The sequence below is a fragment of the Gossypium hirsutum genome, chromosome D13 (assembly GCF_007990345.1).
Source record: "Gossypium hirsutum isolate 1008001.06 chromosome D13, Gossypium_hirsutum_v2.1, whole genome shotgun sequence".
Classification (NCBI taxonomy): Eukaryota; Viridiplantae; Streptophyta; class Magnoliopsida; order Malvales; family Malvaceae; genus Gossypium; species Gossypium hirsutum.
The window spans coordinates 20,535,484-20,552,696 of NC_053449.1; the positions used below are offsets into that span (position 1 = coordinate 20,535,484).

A 17,213-nucleotide genomic window follows, 5' to 3' on the forward strand; every position below is an offset into this window, starting at 1 on the left:
ATCGTGTAAAAAAGAGTAAATATTATAACCTCTAAAAAATTGAATCAAACTGAATTTCTCACTAATACAAAATAATGGTTATTTTAATATTATTTTCATTAATTTATATATAAATATTTATTTTCGATTTTCTTCAACTCTAATACAAATAAACTTTTATTTATAGGCATCCAATAAATAATAATAATAATAATAGACAATAAAATAAAATTCCCTTTGATTCGCTATTCTGTTTTTGACTTTTATTTTGGCCCCTTTCTCTCTGTTTTTTCCTTTTCATTTGAATTAATATAAATTATTAAAACTGTTTTTTTTTTCTTTTCTCTCTTCTTTACTGCTACGTTCGTTTGAAAGGCGGGAGAGAACCGAAAAGAAAAAGAAGTCCATTGCTTTATTTTGCCTTAATTGATCAGAAGCCACAATCTTTTAAGATTTAATTTTCTCGTTTGATCTCTGTTTCAAATAGGTATACAAAAAACTATCTTTTTTTTTAATACTTTTTCTTTCATTGTTCTGTTTTTATTGTTTCCCTTTTAAGTCGCAGCTCTCTATTTGTTTTTTAATGATTCTGTTCCTTACTTTTCAAACAGAATATGTTTATTTCATGATCGATAGTAACCCATCTTTTCATGCTCTTGTTTTTTTTCAAATGATTTCTTAAGGCTTGTTTTAGCAGAAATTTTAATCTTTTTGCAGTCCAAAAAATAACTACTTGTTAAAGATCAACTTGAAGGTTTGTTTAAAGTCATGTCATTGGAGTTTTTTCGATTGTTTCCCTTGATTTCCTTATTGGGTTTTTATGTTCCTATTGTTTTGAGTTATTTTCATTTACATCCAATTGTTTTCTTACAGAAATCAGATAAATTTTTGTATTCTTCATGTTTAGCAGGTCTTGGAAATTTTGTCAAAAAGGAAGAATGGGGTATATAGGGGCACATGGTATAGCAGCTTTGCATAGATACAAATACAGAGGTGTGGATCACTCTTAGCTTGCTAAATATGTATTGCAACCCTTTTGGAACCGCTTTGTTAACTTCTTCCCTCTTTGGATGCCGTAAGTTCTGCCATGATTTGAATACTCATATTTTGTCACATTTTTTTCCTTGCTATTTCCTTTAAAGAACTGATTCTATCTATACCTGTATGGACTACTTCATGCTTGTACATGCAGTCGGATTATAAGTTTTAATGACTATATTATGCTTGGATTTTAAACATTTGGCACCTTTAGTGATGTTTTTCTGGCACTAATAAATTTATGTTTGTTTATGTGCATGTTTCCGGCTTGGCATTTCCACCAGACCAAACATGGTATGTAATGCTTAAGTACTCTTAAATTGTGATTTTCATTTTTCACTGTACATGCAAGCTTGCAGGTACATGTACGTGTAACAGAGTGCATATTCATGTAGTACCTACCTTATTTTGTTACTAATTTGTTTATGCTTTTCTTCCTTAAGATAACACTTACAGGATTTATGTTCTTGGTTTTGTCTGCACTGCTCGGTTATGTGAGTGGGAATCTCTCTCTCTCTCTCTCTCTCTCTCTCTCTCTCTCTCTCTCTCCTTATTTTCTTCAATGTTATATTTATTTTTATTTCTGTCGCAAGTTAAACATTTTTCTGCAAGTTTTGATATTATACCGATTTTCTGCAAATTATATTTCATTAATCATTTTGGGAAAACACTGACGTTAATCTTTCGTTTCCAATTCATTTTTACCAATGAACATCTCATGTTCAGATCAAAGGAGATGAGAAGTGTGTTCTATATTCTGTACTTTCTAACCATTTCCTTACGTGTGGTTGGTTGAATGTTACTTGAACAGATTGATAAACTGGATTTCTTTACCAAATATGATAGCTTTTGTAATCATGATGTTTTTTTCATTGACATATAATGTATTAGTTAAAAAAAAAAGAGCTGAAAGGCTAGGTGACTTTAAACAATGAGAAAGGTATTTACATGACTTGAGTATGTTGGTCTAACCTTGAAGAACCAGAAATTCTGCATTGTAATTTGTATGTAAATGATTTAAACGATTGAAGGTATAGGTGTCACTTGAGTATGTTGATTTAACCTGCAAGAACCATAAATTCTCCTTCTTTTTCTCATGCATTTGCATTTTATTATAGAATAAATTTTGTTTCTTCATATGTCAGTTTCTGTATTAGATACACAATTAATGTTGCCTTGCTTGTCTGTTTAGTTTGTGTAGTTCTCAGGGATAACCATAAAGTTCAGGAAACATTTTGGTTATGTGTATGATTGTACCTTCGAAGGCTCGGGAGAATGGTACATGTTCTTTTGCTATTATCTTTCCATTCAGTTCTTTTATTTGTATTACTGTTTCAGGTTTATTCCCCTCGCTTGGATTCACCTGGATTCACCTCCACCAAGATGGGTTCATCTTGCACACGGGTTGCTTCTATTTTTGTATCAGGTTTATACCTCCACCTTATTCTTTCTTTATTTCCTTGGTGTGTTGGGGAAGGGGGATGAGCATGAATGTTTTCTCTCTGGCAGTGTATTCAAAGTATGGGATCTTTTTCACATATTAGTAATTGCCTGCTAGACTTTTGATGCTGTTGACGGGAAACAAGCCAGACGAACAAACTCCTCAAGTCCACTTGGAGAACTTTTTGACCATGGTAAGTTCACTTTATAATCTCTTCTTTCCATCCTCTGCTATTTTTATTAGAAAATTTTCTGATGGAGTAATTATTTTTGGTGGTCTTGAAATATTGCAGGGTGTGATGCACTTGCATGTGCGGTATGTATTTAACTTGTTTCATTACATAACAATGTCTAATAAAATTCCGCCATTATACAATATTGATTCTTTTTCAGTTCGAAACCATGGCTTTTGGGAGCACTGCCATGTGCGGAGGGGACAGTTTCTGGTTCTGGGTAATTTCATCTATACCATTTTATGGAGCTACATGGGAACAGTAAGTAATCAAAAGTGCAATTTAGTTTTGTATTTTGTATTCCTTCTAAGAAATCCTGCCATACACTTTGCAGTTCTTCAATTACTTGGTTTATTCTATAGAGGGTTTATAAATTTTGTTTTCAATCTCTTTTTATCAAACTTTATTCAATGTTAGATAATTTTTTGAAAGGATTTTGTGATAATTTCGTGATTTATATTTGAGGTATTCTAAATATTCTGTTTGATATGTATTCCTCTTGAATGTCTCCATCCTTTCTACATAAAATTTTAGAAGGGAGTTTCTAATGTGGTTTTTGTAGCATGCAGTGGAAGGTTCTTTTACCAATGCTGATACTTCTGTTGTGTCATTTTCTGTAGCTATTTCACCAATGCACTTATCCTTCCTGTTGTCAATGGGCCGACTGAGGGCGCTGATATATGGATTGCACTTTATGACAGCAATTGTTGGTATGTTTCTTCACTCGATGTTATGGGGGTGCCTTTGACAGTCTGTACTAAACCTTTATATTACTTGTGTTCCACGTATAAAAAATTTGAAACTTCTTTTGAATTCTTTTCTTCTATTATTATTGTTTTTCACGTTTTATAATTGCTTACCTTTTTCCCCTCAAGGTGCCCAGTGGTGGGCTCAGCCATTTCAGCAATCGATACCCTTCTTGAGTTGGATACCTTATGTTAATGGTAAGTTCTTTGTTTAAGAAAGGGTTAGCACCTTATATTGGATTTCTTGTTGCTTTTGCCATTTTTCTTTGACCATTTTATTACTTATTCACTTTTCTTTTTCCAGAACTTCCAACATATAAAGCTGCTGTGTATTTGTTGACACCAATTGCTATTTTACCTACAGTGGCTTGCAAGTAAGCGGTTATCTGCATCCTAAATGGTCAAATTTTACTTCAGCTTTCATGGCTGAAGCTTCTTATAATTTCTATTTGGCACTCTTGTAGTTTCACGCTAGTGCTTTGAATTACTTATTCTTTGACCTTTTGTGGAAAACTGTCCACTTTAGTAGTCCAATGTGAGAGCTGAAGCTTCTCATGCTTTCATTTTTGCCTTCTTGTTGGCTTGTAGCCTTATACTAGAGCTATGGATTATTAGGCTGAGTTAAATGATAATGCAGAGGCCAAGGTTTCTATGCATGAGACCACCTCGTTTTAGTCCATCCTGCATTTATTTTTTGTTCATAGTACTGCTGTCTTTTAGTGTCCGCATAAGCTTCTCTTATGTACTTGTATGGTTGCTATTGCAGTATAAGCAATGTCCATAAGGTCGTTAAGGCAAGAAAAGGAAGCATGTTACTGGCATTAGCAATGGTAATTCTGTAAATTCTGTGTTTCTTTCTTCCTTCCATGTATGCTTAAATGATTAATCGGTGTTTTTTGTTCTTCCTTGTCAGCTTTATCCTTTTGTTGTACTCATGGGAGGAGTGCTCATTTGGTAATTTGAGTTTGTCCTCTTTTCTTGTAACAACGTTCACCTTCTTTCTTTATTCTATTGTTGCATATTGGCCTTACATGGACTTTATTCCTGTTTTTTTTTGTTGTTGTTCTTGCCATGAAGGGATCATCTGTCGCCCTCTGATGTTATGGGAAATTATCCACATTTAGTTATACTGGGAACAGGACTTGCATTTGGGTTCCTTGTGGTAAGGTTTGCTTGTCTGTTGATGAGAATCTTCTAATACTTTTGAATTCCTAGTTTGTGAAAAAAAAAACAAATTGATATCCAGTGATTTAAATTCTTTAATGTGCCTTGTACTTTTCGTGACTGGAATCAGTATCTTTAAATGAAAATGGTTTTGACAGGGACGGATGATTTTGGCTCACCTGTGTGATGAACCCAAGGGACTGAAAACTAACATGTGCATGGTGTTAACATTATGATTAATGGCAGACAATTTTAATGGAAAACAATCCAAGTGGTGCAAGTTTAGCACCCTAAAGTTGACTTTGAAAAAGTGGCATGGGATAATTTTTTTTTGGTCCTTGAGATAATGGGCTATTTATTGTTTGGTCCTTAAACCTCAACTATAAATAGGCCTTCTCATTTCTCATTTCAATTCATCCCAACCAATCTTTCTCTTTTAGTTTTCTCTCTTCTCCCATTTGAGAATTCTTAAGGAATTCTATTTGTTTGTAATACTTTGGAGATAGTAAAGTTATCATCTGGTGTTAGTGTCCGAGGACGTAGGTATAATTTACCGAACCTCGTTAAATCTCTTGTGTTCTTTCTTGTCCTATTTTTCTTTCAATATTTGAGGGTATAATAGTAGTATTTAATTGTGCTATTAAATTACTCTAGAAGGGATATTCTGTCTAAGGAAAGACTTGGTATTTAAGAGATCCATGTGATCCACCTCTCTTCCCTGGTAATTGAACTTTGTGTGATTTTTTAGTACAATAATTTACACACTTCCGACCCTATTGGAACAACAAGTGGTATCAAGAGCCGAAGGTTAATCGTAGTATGCTTTGTGGTTGCAGTTTGAACTGATCTTCCACATCAGAAAAGATTTCCTTAGGTATATTGAAAGATTATGGAGAAAACGGTCGGTGTAGGAGCTTCAACATCGTCCATGTGGACAAGACCGACAATTGCAAATGCAAGACTAGCCGTGGAGATCTTTGATGGCACGGGCCATTTTGGTATGTGGCAAAGTGAGGTTCTAGATGCCCTTTTTCAGCAGGGTCTAGACATTGCCATTGATGAAGAGAAACCAGATGATGTACAGGAGAAAGATTGGAAGGCGATCAATCGGTTGGCATGTGGCACAATTCGATCATGCCTTTCTCGAGAGCAGAGGTATGCTTTTTCAAAGGAGACTTCTGCAAATAAGTTGTGGGTGGCACTTGAAGAAAAATTTTTGAAGAAAAACAGTCAAAATAAGCTCCACTTGAAGAAAAGACTGTTTCGCTTCACATACGTCTCAAGTACCACAATGAATGATCACATCACCAAATTTAATCAGTTAGTCACCGATTTGCTGAATATGGATGAGACATTCAAAGATGAAGATTTGGCTTTGATGCTGTTGGGGTCACTTCCTGAGGAGTTTGAGTTCCTAGAAACTACTTTACTTCATGGCAGGAGTGATATATCTCTGAGCGAAGTCTGTGCGGCCTTATACAGTTATGAACAGAGAAAGAAGGACAAACAGAAAAACTCAATCAGAGATACAGAAGTTTTAGTAGTCTGAGGTCGTTCATACACTCGGAAGAAAACTCAAAAGGGGAGATCAAAGTCAAAGTCCAGACTCGGGAAAGATGAATGTGCTTTTTGTCATGAGAAATGCCACTGGAAGAAAAATTGTCCAAAGCTGAAGAATAAGGGAAAAGCTGCTGTAGATGCTTGTGTTGCTAAGCATGATACTAGTGACTCTGAACTATCACTGGTTGCATCATCATCGTCGTTCCATTCAGATGAGTGGATATTGGATTCAGGTTGTACCTATCATATGTCCCCTAACCGGGAGTGGTTCTCTGATTTAGTAGAACTAAATGGAGGAGTTGTTTATATGGGCAATGACAATGCCTGTAAAACTGTTGGGATAGGTTCAATCCAATTAAAGAATAAAGATGGATCAACCAGAGTTCTGACTGATGTTCGGTACGTGCCTAGTTTGAAGAAAAATCTCATCTCATTGGGAGCCTTGGAATCCAATGGTTCAGTTGTTACTATGAGAGATGGGGTTTTGAAAGTGACATCTGGCGCACTTGTGATATTGAAGGGCATCAGGAAAAATAACGTGTATTACTACCAAGGTAGTACAGTTATTGGAGCAGTCGCTGCAGCTTCCGGCAACAAAGAATTGGACTCAATACAGTTGTGGCATATGAAGTTGGGACATGCTAGCGAAAAATCCTTGCAAATTCTGGCAAAGCAAGGATTGTTGAAAGGTGCAAAGGCTTGCAAATTAAAATTTTGCGAGCATTGTGTTCTGGGAAAGCAAAAGAGAGTGAAATTCGGTACTGCTATCCATAATACAAAAGGTATTTTGGAATATGTTCACTCAGATGTGTGGGGGCCTTCCAAGACACCTTCATTGGGAGGAAAACACTACTTTGTTACTTTTGTTGATGACTTTTCCAGAAGAGTTTGGGTGTATACCATGAGAACTAAGGATGAAGTGCTTAGAGTTTTTCTTAAATGGAAAACTACGATCGAAAACCAGACTGGCAAGAAAATCAAGCAGCTTAGGACGGACAATGGAGGGGAATATAAAAGTGATCCGTTCTTCGATGTGTGCCAAGAGTATGGTATTGTTCGACACTTCACAGTTAGGGATACACCACAGTAGAATGGATTGGCAGAGCGTATGAATCGAACATTGCTGGAGAAAGTTCGATGTATGTTGTCCAATGCTGGGTTGGGCAAGCAATTTTGGGCTGAGGCTGTGACATACGCTGGCCATCTTGTTAATCGTTTGCCATCATCTGCATTAGAAAGAAAAACTCCTATGGAGGTATGGTCTGGAAAACCGGCTACAGATTATGATTCCTTACATGTGTTTGGATCCACTACATATTACCATGTGAAGGAGTCAAAGTTAGATCCGAGGGCAAAGAAAGCTCTCTTTATGGGAATCACTTCTGGAGTGAAGGGATTTCGTCTTTGGTGCTTAAGCACAAAGAAAATGATCTATAGCAGAGATGTTACCTTTGATGAATCTGCCACATTGAAAAAGGTAGCAGATAAAGATATTCAGACGAGCAATACTCCACAGCAGGTGGAGTGTACTCCAAAACAGGTGGAGTTTGAGCAGATGGGGATTTGCCTAGTTAATAAGTCTAATTCTCCAGCCACAATGGAGGAATTAGAGGTTGAAGAGGTTCTGACCCAAGAACCACTAAGTACACCAGAACCAGTTGCAGTTGCAAGGCCACGGAGAGAAATTCGTAAACCTGCTCGATTTACTGATATGGTGGCCTACGCCCTTCCTGTTGTTGATGATATTCCTATCACTTATCAAGAAGCAATGCAGTCTCTCCGGAAGAACAATACTTGGGAGTTGGCGCAATTACCGAAAGGTAAAAGGGCAATCGGATGCAAGTGGATATTTGCAAAGAAAGATGGATCTTCTAGCAAGAAGGATATTCGCTACAAGGCAAGATTGGTAGCTAAAGGCTACGCTCAGAAGGAGGGAATTGACTACAATGATGTATTTTCCCCTGTTGTGAAGCATTCCTCCATTAGAATTTTGTTGGCCTTGGTAGCACAGTTGAATTTGGAGCTAGCTCAACTTGATGTTAAGACGGCTTTCTTGCATGGTGAGTTAGAAGATGAGATCTATATGACTCAGCCCGAAGGATACACAGATGCTGGTGGTAGAAATTGGGTTTGTAAGCTGAACAAATCGCTATATGGATTGAAGCAATCCCCGAGGCAGTGGTACAAGCGATTTGATAGCTTTATGAGAAGGCAGAAGTACACAAGAAGCAAATATGACAATTGTGTATATTTGCAGAAGCTGCATGACGGATCTTTCATTTATCTACTCTTGTATGTTGATGATATGTTAATTGCTTCGAAGAGCCAAAATGAGATAGATAAGCTGAAGGCTCAGTTGAATCAAGAGTTCGAGATGAAAGATCTAGGTGAGGCCAAGAAGATTCTCGGCATGGAGATAAGTAGAGATAGACCGAGAGGCAAGCTCTGTTTAAATCAGAAGCAATATCTGAAAAAGGTATTACAATGTTTTGGTGTAAATGAAAACACAAAACATGTAAGTATCCCACTTGCTTCTCATTTGAAACTTTGTGCTCAATTATCTCCGAAGACTGAAGATGAAAGAGAATATATGGCAAAAGTCCCATATGCTAATGCAGTTGGGAGTTTGATGTATGCGATGGTGTGTACGAGGCCTGACATTTCACAAGCTGTTGGAGTTGTGAGCAGGTATATGCATGATCCTGGAAAAGGACATTGGCAAGCTGTGAAATGGATTCTACGGTATCTTCGAAAAACCGTAGATGTTGGTTTAATTTTTGAACAGGATGAAGCACTTGGTCAGTTTGTAGTTGGATATGTTGATTCCGACTTTGCTGGTGATTTAGATAAACGTCGTTCAACTACGGGGTATCTGTTTACTCTTGCGAAAGCTCCAGTGAGTTGGAAGTCTACCTTACAGTCTACAGTAGCTGTGTCTACTACAGAGGCAGAATATATGGCAGTTACAGAAGCTGTTAAGGAGGCTATTTGGCTTAATGGATTGTTGAAAGACTTAGGAGTTGTTCAAAGTCATATAAGTTTATATTGTGACAGTCAGAGCGCTATTCATTTAGCGAAAAATCAAGTCTATCATTCAAGAACCAAGCATATCGACGTAAGATATCACTTTGTGCTGGAAGTCTTTGAAAAAGGAAAAATTCTACTTCAGAAGATTCCGACAGCAGATAATCCCGCAGATATGATGACCAAGGTGGTAACAACAATCAAGTTTAATCATTGTTTGAACTTTATTAACATCCTGAGAATTTGAGCACCTTTAGGTGTATGGCGCTCGAGAGCGCATTTGGAGGCACTACAAAAGATAGCTTTATCGAATTTGGGGAGTTGAAGGAAGTGTGTGAAGATGTGATTATCCTAATCAAATATTCAAGGTGGAGATTGTTAACATTATGATTAATGGCAAACAATTTTAATGGAAAACAATCCAAGTGGTGCAAGTTTAGCACCCTAAAGTTGACTTTGAAAAAGTGGCATGGGATAATTTTTTTTTGGTCCTTGAGATAATGGGCTATTTATTGTTTGGTCCTTAAACCTCAACTATAAATAGGCCTTCTCATTTCTCATTTCAATTCATCCCAACCAATCTTTCTCTCTTAGTTTTCTCTCTTCTCCCATTTGAGAATTCTTAAGGAATTCTATTTGTTTGTAATACTTTGGAGATAGTAAAGTTATCATCTGGTGTTAGTGCCCGAGGACGTAGGTATAATTTACCGAACCTCGTTAAATCTCTTGTGTTCTTTCTTGTCCTATTTTTCTTTCAATATTTGAGGGTATAATAGTAGTATTTAATTGTGCTATTAAATTACTATAGAAGGGATATTCTGTCTAAGGAAAGACTTGGTATTTAAGAGATCCATGTGATCCACCTCTCTTCCCTGGGAATTGAACTTTGTGTGATTTTTTAGTACAATAATTTACACGCTTCCGACCCTATTGGAACAACACATGGTAAGTAGCATTGTTATAAAAAAAATAGGAAAAATGAATGTTATTTTTATTTCATCTTTAACTACATTTTTTATGGACCTGATTACATGGTTACAAAATGGTTTACTGTTCTCTATATATTTGCAGTCACTCTTGTATCTTCCATTGGCAATTGCAAATGCTCTTACAGCAAGATTAAATGATGGGTAAGTGTGCTGGATTTCGATTTCTAACCACATAAATTGCAGTTCCAGTTTTAGCCGTTGTTTCTGAAGAACATGAATCTAATCTTATTTTTCTGCAGTGTTCCTTTAGTTGATGAGTTTTTGGTTCTTCTTGGTTACTGTGTATTTACAGGTACGACCACTGTCATTTTAGTTTGGAAGTAAACAAATATTGTACTCTTAAGCGGTTTTGTTCATACATCGATTTAATGTTGAACTGATTTTGGTATCGAGATTGAGATCTTTTCTTTTGATGTTTCTTTAACATATCGATTTGTATGCTGTAACATTTTTTTGCCTAACATTTCTCTCGTGTTTTTTGGTCAAATAGGATCCCTCTACTGTCACTTTTCCACATCAGTTATCCATGAAATCACGACAGCTTTGGGAATTTATTGCTTTAGGTGAGGAATACTTTACTGTCCATCATGGAATGTACTTTGCAGTGATCTAAATGGCCCTCATAAAATAAGGTTTTAAGGCTCGTAAAGTGTAGCAAACATTAGTCGCCTGCTCTCTGCACTTTCTTTTCTTCGGGTCCGTTTCTGCGAAAATTCAGTGTTCTAATCATAGTATTCCTTGCTTAAAATAACAGGATAACTCGGAAAGAAGCTTAAACATCGATGATGCTTATCTGGGGTAATATTATTCTTAACTGTGATTATAAGATCACGATTCGTTGCAGAGTTGAAGTTTCTGACACTTGTTTTTCACAAATGATGTGGTTCATACAGGTGCGGAATCGGAGCACTGGCATAGTGATTCAATATGTTAGCAAATTCATTGTGATGTATACATTGATGATTGATCTTTATATAAATCTAGTTCCAGTTCCAAACCATTGATATAAATGATTAGGGAAATTTTGTTATGTAAAACTCTTTTCATCTATGACTTGAATGTATGAATACAATTGAAGTTTTTGTATCATATACTGCAAAGAAAAAAGAGGGTGCTTGCATTTGCGTATAATGTAGCACCTCGATGGGAACCGTTGCCAAAAATTGTCTTTTTATCAAAATTGTCAATATCATATCAATTTTTATCATTAAATGACAAGTAATTTTTATTTCAACAACATTAAATGACAGTACTTATTTTTTAAAGAATCCTTCTGCTTTTATTGATTTTTTTTTAAAAGTTAGACTGTAATTTTACTTGACACGATTAAATAAAGTTAAAAGGTTAAAAAGTCTCCTAATAAAAAATGGAAAAAAAGTAATCGAGTTGTGAAAAAAGTACACTCAACCTCAAAAATATCAATTGACCCCTTCTATTAATGAAAATCATCAATTGATCGGTTTGACCGTTAACCATGCTGATGTGACTAACAAAAGTCACCATAAATTGCCACGTGTGATAGTATTTTTGATATGGCATGCCACATCGGTAAATAATAAAAAACTTTAAAAAATTAAAAAATAATAAAAATATACATAAATGATTTCCAAAGTCATTCTACTAAAAATTATAAAAATATAAAAAATTATTTAGAATATATGAAAATTTTTAAAGTCGTAAAAACTCAAAAAATTTATCATTTATTCTTAGTGTATACACAGTAATAAATTAAGACTATGTTAGTACTTAGAGATAAAAATATAAAATTTTGAAAGATCATAAATTAAAATTTTAGGCTAAAACAGAAAAAGTTCAAAAAAGTTATACAAAAGTAGGATTCCACGATGAATTGAAATATGGACAAAATATTTTATAATTATAAAAATTCAAATAATGTTTAATAAAATTAAGTTTTTTAAGTTTTTTCATATTTCAATTTCTTAGATAACTTTTACAACTTTTTAGTAATTATTAATATTTTTAATAATTTTTAAACTTTTTTATAGTTTTAAACTCATCTCAAATGAATCTAGACAAATAATTGTCTAAATTTAACTGAATCAGGAGAACATTTTGTCCAAGTGCATTCTAAATACAGTTTTTCATTAGGGTTTTTCTGTTTTCTTTTTCATTCTTTTGAATTTTCCCATACTTGATTTTTAATAATTTTCTAAGAATTATTAATATTTTTATAGTTTCTAAAAGAATTTAGTTTTGCATTCATCTAAAATGAACATGGACAATTAAGTGTCAATCATTTATCCAAATACATTCAACATACACATTATTATTTTTTTAAGATAATTTAAAATTTTTTAAACTATTTACTTTTATTTTTTTCTATGTGACACGTAACATCAATGTACTATCATATCACAGCTTCCGGTGACTTGCATCAACCACATTAATACGATTAATGATCAAATCAATCAATTGAAAGGTCAACTAATATTTTATTAAATTCACTCAAACTCAATTAACTCAATTTTTCATAAAAATTAAGATTGATTTTTTTCACCCAAAATTTTTTTATTCTTACCTTTTAGCCATGGTTATCATCAACAACTCACAGTCATTAATATATATATATATTTAACCGGTTCTTTTATATAATATAAATATATATTAATTTCTTTCGTTACCAAAATTAAATATATCAATTAAGATATATAAATATGTTATATAGGTTGAATAGAGATATTCTTGACAACTTGCGGGGATAGCTCAGTTGGGAGAGCGTCAGACTGAAGATCTGAAGGTCGCGTGTTCGATCCACGCTCACCGCAAAAATTGTTTTGTGTTCTTGGGATTGGGAATCCTCGAAATATGATAAAGAAACATTATTAATATGTTAAAATAAAAACATTCATTAATCTCTTTAGCTACATATATTATTGAGAAATGAAGTTCCAAATGATCAAATCTATAACTTTAAACTTGTTAAAAATTAATTTTAAATAATTAAACCTTAAAAAGAAAAGAAAAAACAACAAAATGGCGTCAACAGTGGACTGATAGTTGGTTCAAAGCTAGAAATGATTGAAGTAAATTTGGGTTTAAAATGGGTCCACTTTGCTGTTCATTCATGTTTTTTTATGTAAAACAAACCTTCAAGAGAATCTCTATTAAGTAGTAATATTCAGCAGACTCTCTGTAAATTTTTATAATTCCCCAACTTTCATACACGAATTCTTCCTTCTTTTTTAGTCCTGTAGGATTTGCTTCATCCCTTGATCATCTCATTTGCTTTGGCTAACCTCCAATTTCCTACTAATCAGTGAGTGTTTCCTTTTTCTTCTCGTAATCTTTAGCTGTCGTTTGCTTTGATCTCTGTTAATTGCTCGAGCACTTGGTATCTTGAAATTTTTGTTCAAAATTTACTGGATTTTTCTAGTACTTAAATCTTATTATCTCTTGATCTAATTGATTCATTTTCTCTTGATTAAGAATTTATGATCTCAGTGATAAAAAGTTATTTATTGCCTTCTTTCACTGGCTTCTATTTGAACTGAAATGAGTATTGGCAATGTATATTTCACTGGAGTATTGTTATGAATATTTGATATATTTATGTTATTTCTATACACAAATTTCTTTCTGCTGTGGAAGCGCTCTGCTTATTGTAAACTAAGGGGTTGAATTTACAATTGAGATGCAATGTCAAGCAGAACTAGTAATTCTGCAAGTTTGAAACTCATAGGATTTGCATTAATGCACTTAAGGCACTTTTAATGCTTTTGCTGCACTAGTTGAACTAAAAATGTATCCACCATTCTTGCTTTGACACCAATTTCAATTCTTGAGTGTCCATTCTTGAGTCTTAACAGAAAGTTTAATAAATACAGACATATATTTTACATGTGGGAAGGCTTAATTTTGGTCCACTTCTTATGTAATATTCGTATGCATGAGAGATCACAATGTGTAGATAACAATAACACAAGTTAAACTACAAACTTGTGTCTGTTTTTTGGGTTAGGAACACAGCTTTTGTCTATTGTTTGCTCTACCACTGAACTTTGTGGTTGTCAGCATCAGGAAAAATGAAAGTGCTGAACTTTGTGGTTGTCGGCATCAGGTGAGTGCTCATTTTGCCTATAGCGTGCCTTGTGCCTAGGGCAATATTGAGCTTTAGATGTTTTCTCATTTTCGAATGATGCATTATTCATCTCTTTAAGTTATTGCTTGCTCTTTATGGTAATGGGAACCAAACGGATCATAAAATTAATTATATTGCCTTTTTTATGCACCTGGGCAGATTGCATTGTATCTAAGTTTGCATTCCATGACAAATAACATCAAAATTTTCATAACAGTAGCCCTCTTGTTTTTACATTTCATGTGTAAGAGCTGTTAGTTTGGTTAATGAGTAGAAAATAAAAAGATTGCTTACATGTTCTTAATAGTGTTTATATTAGATTGCTAATTTGTTTGTACAAAAATGGAACTTTTATTGAAGAATCCATTATGTTCCATTAAAATGTCTCTCTAACGAGGGAGCGGATACCGTTCCCCTATGCTCCTTCCTTTATTACAATCCTAGCAAACCTTAACATTTGTGCACTGAAAACCCTTTGTCCTTTGGAGGTGAGAAAGGGATGTAGAAGAAATAAAAAAGAGATGGAAATTTTCGTTGATGGCTACATTCTTCGGTTTTGATGATTCCTTAATTATGCTTTTTTTTTCTAATGGCGAAGAGAATTCAAAAGTTTGGTGCTTTCGTTTAGTGAAGCAGGATTGGCTATCTGTTTTGTTTATGTTATTTCTAGTGAATACTTGCATAGTAATGATGAAACTTAGTCTTACAAAAATAGAATAATTACTTTTGCCTATTATAAAAAGTTTCATAGTGTTTTTGTATTACAGGTGTCTGACAGGATAGAGGAAAATGGGCGGGACTAGTGATGATAAAATTCCAATACATAAAATTCCAATTGATATGAACTTACTTCTTCGGGGGTTTTTGGATACCAAAGGAACAGGGTTCACAAAGGCATGAAAGAACATCTGGTAGTGGCATACCAGAATCATCACAGGGTCAAACTGAACAAACTAGCATGAGGAATCAATCTAATAGAGAACACACTGCTTTTGGCCTTCCAGCAGCAGTTTCCTTGGGCAATGCTTGATCTAGTAGTAGCTTTCAAAGAACATAGCTGATTGCATGCATATGGTTATGTATTTGTTGAATGCATACATATATACATATTTATGTTTGTAAATGTGTGCATTGGGATAAATTTTATAGGAGTTAGCTTTGTGTTACAATGTAGATTGGTTGGCTAAGGAATTGGTTATACTTGAGAGTGGCTGAAATTTGATAATGATGCTATTTGTGTTGTTTGTAAGACAACAAAAAAATTGCTTTTATGCTGAGCGTAATTTCATCATGAGATCACTACAATTGATTAACTATTAATTAGTAAATTTCGGAAGTAGTTTGCAATGCTTTTATATTTTAATAAATGAATATTATTATATATTTAATTTATTTATTTATTTATAAATAAATCATTGCAATATATGTAAAAATAATTTAAAATATAAAAATTTATTAATATATATTAATATATGTAAAAACAACTTTTTCGGAAAATATTTTCAGAAAATCTACCAAACAAAAGAAAATATTTTACACAGATTCAATCAAACACCAGAAAATATTTTCCAATAATTCATTTTACAGAAAAGTAAAACATTTTCTAGAAATCATTTTACGGAAAACATTTTACTGGCAATCAAACGGACCCTTAGGTTTAGAATTATTGGACTTCATTTAAACAAATTAAACATTATTTTATAGATTTTTGACATTATTTGGTAATGTTTCAAAACCCCTTTTATAAATATATTTTTTAAAAAGTTAATTTTCAAGTAAATAATATAATAATCAATAACCCTTAGTATTTTTAAGTTATTTTCTCTATTTTAAATTTTAAATATTTATTTTTCATTATAAAAAATAAATTAATTATAAATTAAATAAAAATAGAATATGGTTGTATTTGATAATTACAATTTTTAACTTATATTCTATAAACGGCCCAAATATTATAGTTCAGATCGGTTTTTGGTTTTTTTTTTGTTTTGCTTAGCTCAATGCATCACTTAAAAAGACTAGTATTTGTGATTATTTTATTTGGATAAATAATTTTTTTTAGAATAATTTAGGTTAATGTGCTTTCACGAGTCAAGAAAATAATTATAAAAGAAAAATAATAATATTAAAAATAAATAATATAAAAATACGCAATCTGAATATGATTAAATTTATAAAAATATATAAAATTTTAATAATATAAAATATAATAATATGTATTAGGATTAAATAAAAATTATATTTTAAAGTATAAAGGTTTTTTTAAAAAATTTTATAGTGGGGCCATATGTTTTAAGGGTGTATTTGGATAAAAGATATGAATGAAAAATTTTATTTATATCGACATTTTCAAATTTATAAAAATGATTTTTGTTGTTCAATTAAAAATAATGGAAAATTACAAAATTTGTGAGGAATTTCAACATGGTATTCGGGTAGTTCAATCACTTTTTTCAAATTTCACCTGAAGAGGTGTTATTTTTAAATTCTTCATGACTTTATTTCATTTAATGATATTCATATTGAATATTTTATATTATTTATTTTTAATATCATTATTTTTCGTTTATTATTTATAAAATTCTAATAAACTATTTTGTTCCTAAAATAATTATTTATACAAAAAATGCAATTCAAATTGATAGATTTTTTTTAATTAATGATATGTAAAATACTAAAATTTTCAAAGTCTCTAAAATTTTAAAATTCCACATCCAAATGTACTGTAGATGAAATAAGATTGTGACTATTTTCTAAAAAACAAACCATTTCTTTCGGTGGAATTTGAATAGGAACTTTGAGTTAATTAAATCTCCTTTTGAAGTTTATTAGGCATTTTAAATTCTTCATTATTTTTACCAAACAAGTTAATTCATTGAAAAAAAAAACCTTACTAGAAATGAAATTCCTCCATCAAATCTTTCGTCCAAACCCATTCTAA

At 32.9% G+C, this 17,213-nt stretch overlaps 1 long non-coding RNA gene, 1 other non-coding gene and 1 pseudogene across 2 annotated transcripts; all 3 read left to right on the forward strand.

The window, feature by feature from the left end:
• Nucleotides 1-310: 310 nt before the first annotated feature.
• Nucleotides 311-11,223, forward strand: LOC107918868 (choline/ethanolaminephosphotransferase 1-like; annotated as a pseudogene).
• A 1,663-nt stretch (nucleotides 11,224-12,886) lies between these two features.
• TRNAF-GAA (transfer RNA phenylalanine (anticodon GAA)) lies at nucleotides 12,887-12,959 on the forward strand. Its single transcript has one exon. It is a non-coding gene; the product is annotated as a tRNA-Phe (tRNA).
• Nucleotides 12,960-13,174: 215 nt separating this feature from the next.
• LOC107918807 (uncharacterized) lies at nucleotides 13,175-15,543 on the forward strand. The gene is made up of 2 exons (XR_001690248.2): nucleotides 13,175-13,450; nucleotides 15,040-15,543. It is a non-coding gene; the product is annotated as an uncharacterized lncRNA (long non-coding RNA).
• The last annotated feature ends 1,670 nt before the right edge of the window (nucleotides 15,544-17,213 follow it).